The sequence below is a fragment of the Struthio camelus genome, chromosome 16 (genome assembly GCF_040807025.1).
Source record: "Struthio camelus isolate bStrCam1 chromosome 16, bStrCam1.hap1, whole genome shotgun sequence".
NCBI lineage: Eukaryota > Metazoa > Chordata > Aves > Struthioniformes > Struthionidae > Struthio > Struthio camelus.
The window spans coordinates 854,814-861,135 of NC_090957.1; positions in this window are offsets into that span (position 1 = coordinate 854,814).

Below are 6,322 nucleotides of genomic sequence, written 5' to 3' on the forward strand. Positions count from 1 at the left end.
TAAGGCAACAAAACTAGAACAATTTAAAAATGCATTTAACTTATACTTCATTTAAGGCCCAGTACTCCTCCAGTCTCCTAAGGAGCACAGGCCACTAAGTTGCATCCAGGTATGTTTATACCTGGAAATGCAGAAGGCTTAAAAGTACACTAAGTACACTAGTCTTGCACAGACTGAATTATGTGTCACAGGCAGGAGAAAAAAAAAAAAACAAAAAACCAAACCTACTTCCAGTTCCCAAGATCCCACATTAGCAGGAAATGGCTCAGGAAAGACAAGACAAATCATTCTCTACACTGCAGAGGACACTAAAACCTACCGAGTTCCCAAAATATAAACATGTGTAATTGGCACTCAAAACGTTTTATAACTTGTTGGCCCACTTAAGAGCTTACTGAAAGAGAAAACTGCTTCTGTATCATTCATTAAATGGAGAAAATGTTAAAACTAGCAGCCTCTCAGGTCCTGCATGCAGCCAGCACTATAGAGCGCTTCAAATACGTTAGCAACACAAATCAGCCCAGGACTGACAGACACTGCACTACAAACATTTTCAATACCGCATTCTCATCACGCTTGTTCCACCGAGGGGCAGATGGCCTGCACCAGGCCCTGGCCGTGGGTCCCTGGCAGCGTCCTGCATCCTCTAACCACCATCACAGCAAACCCGTCTGATGGGGTGCAGGAAAGCTTGACAATGGCTAGCAGGATTTCAACACACATTCTCAAAATGTTATCAACTACAAACATTTCAAAACCTTTGTCTCTGTAGGAAGGACCCGGCAGTTCCATCTCCAATGAGGGATGAAGGTTACCAGCTCCTCAGAAATGGGCCTCAAATAAGTATTCCTTCCCCCACTCCCTTATTATTTGGTAAGAATAAATGCACCTTCTAAGACCAACCCTTTCAAGACCATTGAGTTTTTCCTCTCAGTACGTTAGCAGCAGTTTTAGGCCCTGTTGAGGAAGGGGTGGGTGGGGGAGAAGGTGTTAAAACTTGATAATAATTATTCTTTTCTTGCTGTTTGAGTAGCTCCTTGAGAGCATCAAAAGATTAGGACCTCAAATCCTAAGCATCAAGACTTCAGAAATGCCAGGACCAGCACATTACTTTTTTTAGTTTAAAACATCTAAGTATTTTTAAAGGTACATCTGCAGTATGCACATTTTGCAAAAATCTCTTCCTCCTAAAAGACACAGAGATTGATATAGGAAAAAAATACATCCAGAGGAAGGAGGAGAATACAACTTCAAAAACTGTAACGACTAAGATCCACAGACATTTCTGAGGAGACCTTTTTTTCTAAGTTATAATCGCCTCATTTTTTATAGCGGGAACAATCAAGTGACACAGATAAATAAGCCAATAAAGTGTTCTCAATTATTTTTAATACACACTCATTACTGTGTCATCTGGACAGACAACACATACAAGCACACAACAGTATTACTACTAATCAAAAGAAATAATATTGACATAGCAAAATGGCTGACTTCTCTGAAGAAACACAACGTAACTGTAACTAAGGTGATTTACATCTTTAAATAATGATTTTTTTCTCCCTTAAATTTTCTTTTCTATATTTTTAAGTAGGCATAAATCATACTTCCATAAAATAAATTCCTCCAGCTAATTTTTACCATCCTAAATCTTGGCTGAGGAAAGAGCTGGAATTAAAACAGGAATGAAGTAGTGAATTTTACTTGCGATACGTATATGCCTTATTATTTGTTATAGGCCTGCAGTTTCTTCCAGGTATACCACTTTGGGTTTGGTCTTGAAAACATTCTTCTTTTTTTTTTAAAGCTACAAAAGACAATATTTAATATATATAATTAAATATTTATTTACAAAGGAGAAAGTTATATTTAAACAAAAAACTTCAGTATTTACTGCTGAAGAGGAACATTTTAAAACTGTTTTCTACTAACATTAAACACGGGCAAAAAAAACACTTGCCAAATTTGGCTCAATTATTGTTCGAAAAAAATAAAAATGCAAGTCATGTCAACATATTATGCACTTAAAATAGCATACTTTTATAACTGATCGTGAAGACATAGCAGCCAAGAAAACCTAAGACTGTCTTGGGTGGCAGGGAAGCTAGCTATGCTGAAAGCTCATGCTCAAGCAATCTTTTTTATTAGTATTACTAATTTTACGTGCTGACTACGCTCAGTGCTGGTGCATTTTCAGGCACAATCTTAAACTGGCTCTGTGCTCAGGCAGCACAAAGCACAGCTCAACCAAGGGTCCTCAACATACCAATTATAAACTGGTTCTGCCGGAGGAAGAGACACCGCTCCCGATTGGCCAAAAGTGGAGCAGCTCAGAGAGAAATGGGAAGGGCCAGATGCATTACCCTGCATCCTGATTAGACAGGTTAAATGTGATTGACCAGTGTGAGTAATTAATAATCTAGAGGCAGGGCTTTCTACTTTGTTTATACCCTTTGATTGGTTGAATTTGAATTAGATATACATTCTGTTTATACCTGGGTGGGACTATGGAGGGGTTTATTTTGGTGCATTACACTATAAAAGTGCAGTGCTAACCGAGCGCAGTGACAGTTTAACAGAGGAAGGAGACCGCAGTTTGAAGCGGCGGCAGCCGCCGCCACTTCAGTGGCAGCATCATCATTATTATTTCCTGGTTGTAAGTGGCCTTGCTATGAGCCTGTCAGATAACTGCTGAAAGCTAACCTAATCAGGAGCCATTAACGAAGTACAGAGGGCAACGCAATGGTTCCTAAAGTAGTTCGGAACTCGAAATAATTGGAGTAGGTGTGGAAAAGGAGATGAAAAACCTCTCCCTCTATAATCACATTCCAATCGCCATAAAGAATATCGCTTATAAACATGTTAAAGTAACACAAGGCACATTTACACTTGAATATTTTCTGTCTTTTAGCTGCGCCATACCATTCCAGAGCGCTGGAAAAATACAGTGGAGTCTGCCATGTCTAAAAAAATCTTGGCAGAAAGCCACAGTAAGTGATAATTAGAGTAACCCATGGGACAAGATTGTTCAAAGAGAGAGGCTAGTTTGAACTATGTTGCTATCAACAGATCTCTTAAAGCACACGGTTTATTTCCAAGTGGGAAGTGTTAATAATATTGTAAGAGATCTTTAAATCTTATTATGCTAATTCTACAACCATTTTTTTTCTTTCCTATACACTTTAGGCAACCTTTACTAGAGTAACAGATTGCTTCCCCACAGTTATATCCTGCTATTCTGAATAAGCAAGGGTCAAATTCACTGCTATAGTAAATGGATGCGACTTTGATGACTTCAGTTTGGTGTACCTCACATACAGCACGAAAATTTAGTCTTTAAATTTCACTGTTCAAAAGTAAAGAAAATGAGGCAAGTTAGATAAACCCTTTAACTTCCACAGAATTATTCACATACAAATACGCTGCCCTTAGACATCACTTTTTGTCAGCTGATCTCAAAAAACTTTTACAGCACGGCCAATACAGTTAAGTACGAGAGGAAGCCACAGGGAACTTTTATCATGGGGAGCTCAAATGATGCACTGTGGCAAAGCAGCAAACCCTCCTCAGCCTCCCGAATTGTGCAGTTCAGCACTCTTCAGGCCACGAAGCCCTCCCTAGGATGACGGCCTCTTGTTACTTTCTTAACATTAGGCCAGATCCTTTAGTAGAGTGAAACGTAACAGGGCCACGAATACAGCAAATGCACCAATCTATTCCAAGTAAAAACTTGGCCTATTGTAAGAAATAGATTCAAATCTTAGTCACGTCATGCAGTGTACTAGTTAATTGCTCTTTCTATACTGATACGGACCTGAAAATTCACTCTCAAGATAAGTTTGTCAAACCAAACACAAAGCAGAGTAATAAAAAAAAAAACAAAAAACCAAGCACCGGTATTTAAGCTTGCTTAAAATATACTGCTGATGACTAATACAATTACATACTATTTTTAATGCAATAATACCAAGGACTGAACCCTTAAAGGTTTGTTAATATCACTGTAGCCCATTCCTGCTTTAACCACTAGACTGCAGTAGCAGTAGTTGCTGCAGTACCATTCCAGTTTAAAACAGTGTAGTCTACTTACTTTCAGTTGATTTTTCTTCCACTTCTGAATTACTTTACTATGATTCAGGAGGCTCTAGATGACTGCTTTGTCAGCCAGACCAAGCCTGTGATACTGATAACAGAGCTTTTTCACTGGTAAAGTTAGAGCATTATTTCTATTAAGGGAGCAGTAATGGCCTAGAACACACTATGGGACAGAAGGATATCCTACCCAAATTAAACCTAGCTCTCTTCTTCAAAATCTTAACATTAGAGAAACAGAGAAAAAAAGAAACGGGATCGAAAGCAGCTTAGAGATAAAGCTTAAAGAGGTCTTAATGAGTTGCAATAATTGTATCTTTTCTTATGTTGAACTCAGGATTTCTTGGTATTTTTCAGCCATCTCTTAATAACAGCTATCCCGTGAAGTATTATTCCCATTTTACACAGGAGTAATTAAGTTCAACAAACAGTTTTTCCAAAGGCCAACTGTGAAATTGTACCTACATACTGCTAGCACTCATAATAAGCCCATGCAGATTACCACAAACAGCACACATGCCAAAATCAGATATTGCCCAGAAACACCGAGCTCTTCTACATGCGCACTGTGCAGCAGCTGTAAATGGATTAACAGCCTTACAACCACCACGTTTTACTGGATTTTTTTGGTCTGTTTTGTGAAGCCTTGGCTTAGGAAGGCATTTAAGGCACAAGGAAGTTTAGTTTAACAACTTTCCCATGACAGTCGGCACATCCCCCTATGCCCACTTGCTAGCCCCATCTTCACTCCTGCTCGCTATTCTCCACTTTCTGCTTTTCCCTTAAGCCTGCATACGCTTACATTCCTTTTCCCCCTTGTTTACTTTCCCAGCGCTTTACCCCACAGCTCTCTTACAACGCTGCTGAGCCCCTTCCCCAAACTCTCCTCCTGAACCCACCACCCCCAACCCCTACGTCCCCCTTTGCGCTCACAACTCCCTTCCCTCAAACCTGCCCCTTCTACCACCTCCCGCTCCCCTCACGCTCTGGCTTTGGCACATCACCTGCTCCACTCACCATCCACCAAGGCCCCTTCCACCTCTCTCACAGACACCTCACGCCCCTTCAAATCTCCTCCCCCCCCCCCCACCCCCCTCCCTCCCACGCAGACACCAATTCCCCTTAACTCTCCCCACAGACTGCACCCCCATCATCATCATCCCCCCCTTTCACACGCCGCCTGTTTTCTTCCCCGCTACCCACCCATTTCTTCCCCCCTCCCCAAGATGGCGCCGCCGCCGCCCACCCCCTTCCCTCCCGCCCGCCTTTTCCCGCCCAACCCGCGCCCCTCCCCCCCGTCACGTGACCGCGCGCGCAGCCGCGGGGCGGCGGCACGAGGCGCGACGGGCGGCGCGCGCATGCGCCCGCGGCGGGCGGGCGGGAAGGGTCCGGGCGCGAGGCGACCGGTAAAGCGGCCGCGCGGGGGGCGGGGGGGGAGGAGGGGTCGCTTCCCCCCCCCCCCGCCGCCCAGCACCCCCATCTCCGGCCTCGGGGCGGCCCCCAACTCCCTTCTCCCCCCGGGAGAGACTCCCAAATCCCAGCTGTGGGGTGTGCCCGGGGCCCGCTGCGAGGCCGGGAGCGGCGTTTCCCTGAGGGAGAGACCCCCCAGCCCCAAATCCCAGCCGTGGGCTGTGCCCGGGACCCGCTGTGAGGCCGGGAGCGTCGTTTCCCTGAGGGAGAGACCCCCCCAGCCCCAAATCCCAGCCGTGGGGTGTGCCCGGGACCCGCTGCGAGGCCGGGAGCGGTGTTTCCCTGAGGGAGAGATCCCCCCAGCCCCAAATCCCAGCTGTGGGGTGTGCCCGGGACCCGCTGCGAGGCCGGGAGCGGTGTTTCCCTGAGGGATAGACCCCCCCCGGCCCCAAATCCCAGCCGTGGGGTGTGCCCGGGACCCGCTGCGAGGCCGGGAGCGGCGTTTCCCTGAGGGAGAGAACCCCCCAGCCCCAAATCCCAGCTGTGGGGTGTGCCCGGGACCCGCTGCGAGGCCGGGAGCGGTGTTTCCCTGAGGGAGAGACCCCCCCCCGGCCCCAAATCCCAGATGTGGGCTGTGCCCGGGACCCGCTGCGAGGCTGGGAGTGTCGTTTCCCTGAGGGAGAGACCCCCCCAGCCCCAAATCCCAGATGTGGGCTGTGCCCGGGACCCGCTGCGAGGCTGGGAGTGTCGTTTCCCTGAGGGAGAGACCCCCCCAGCCCCAAATCCCAGCCGTGGGGTGTGCCCGGGGCCCGCTGCGAGG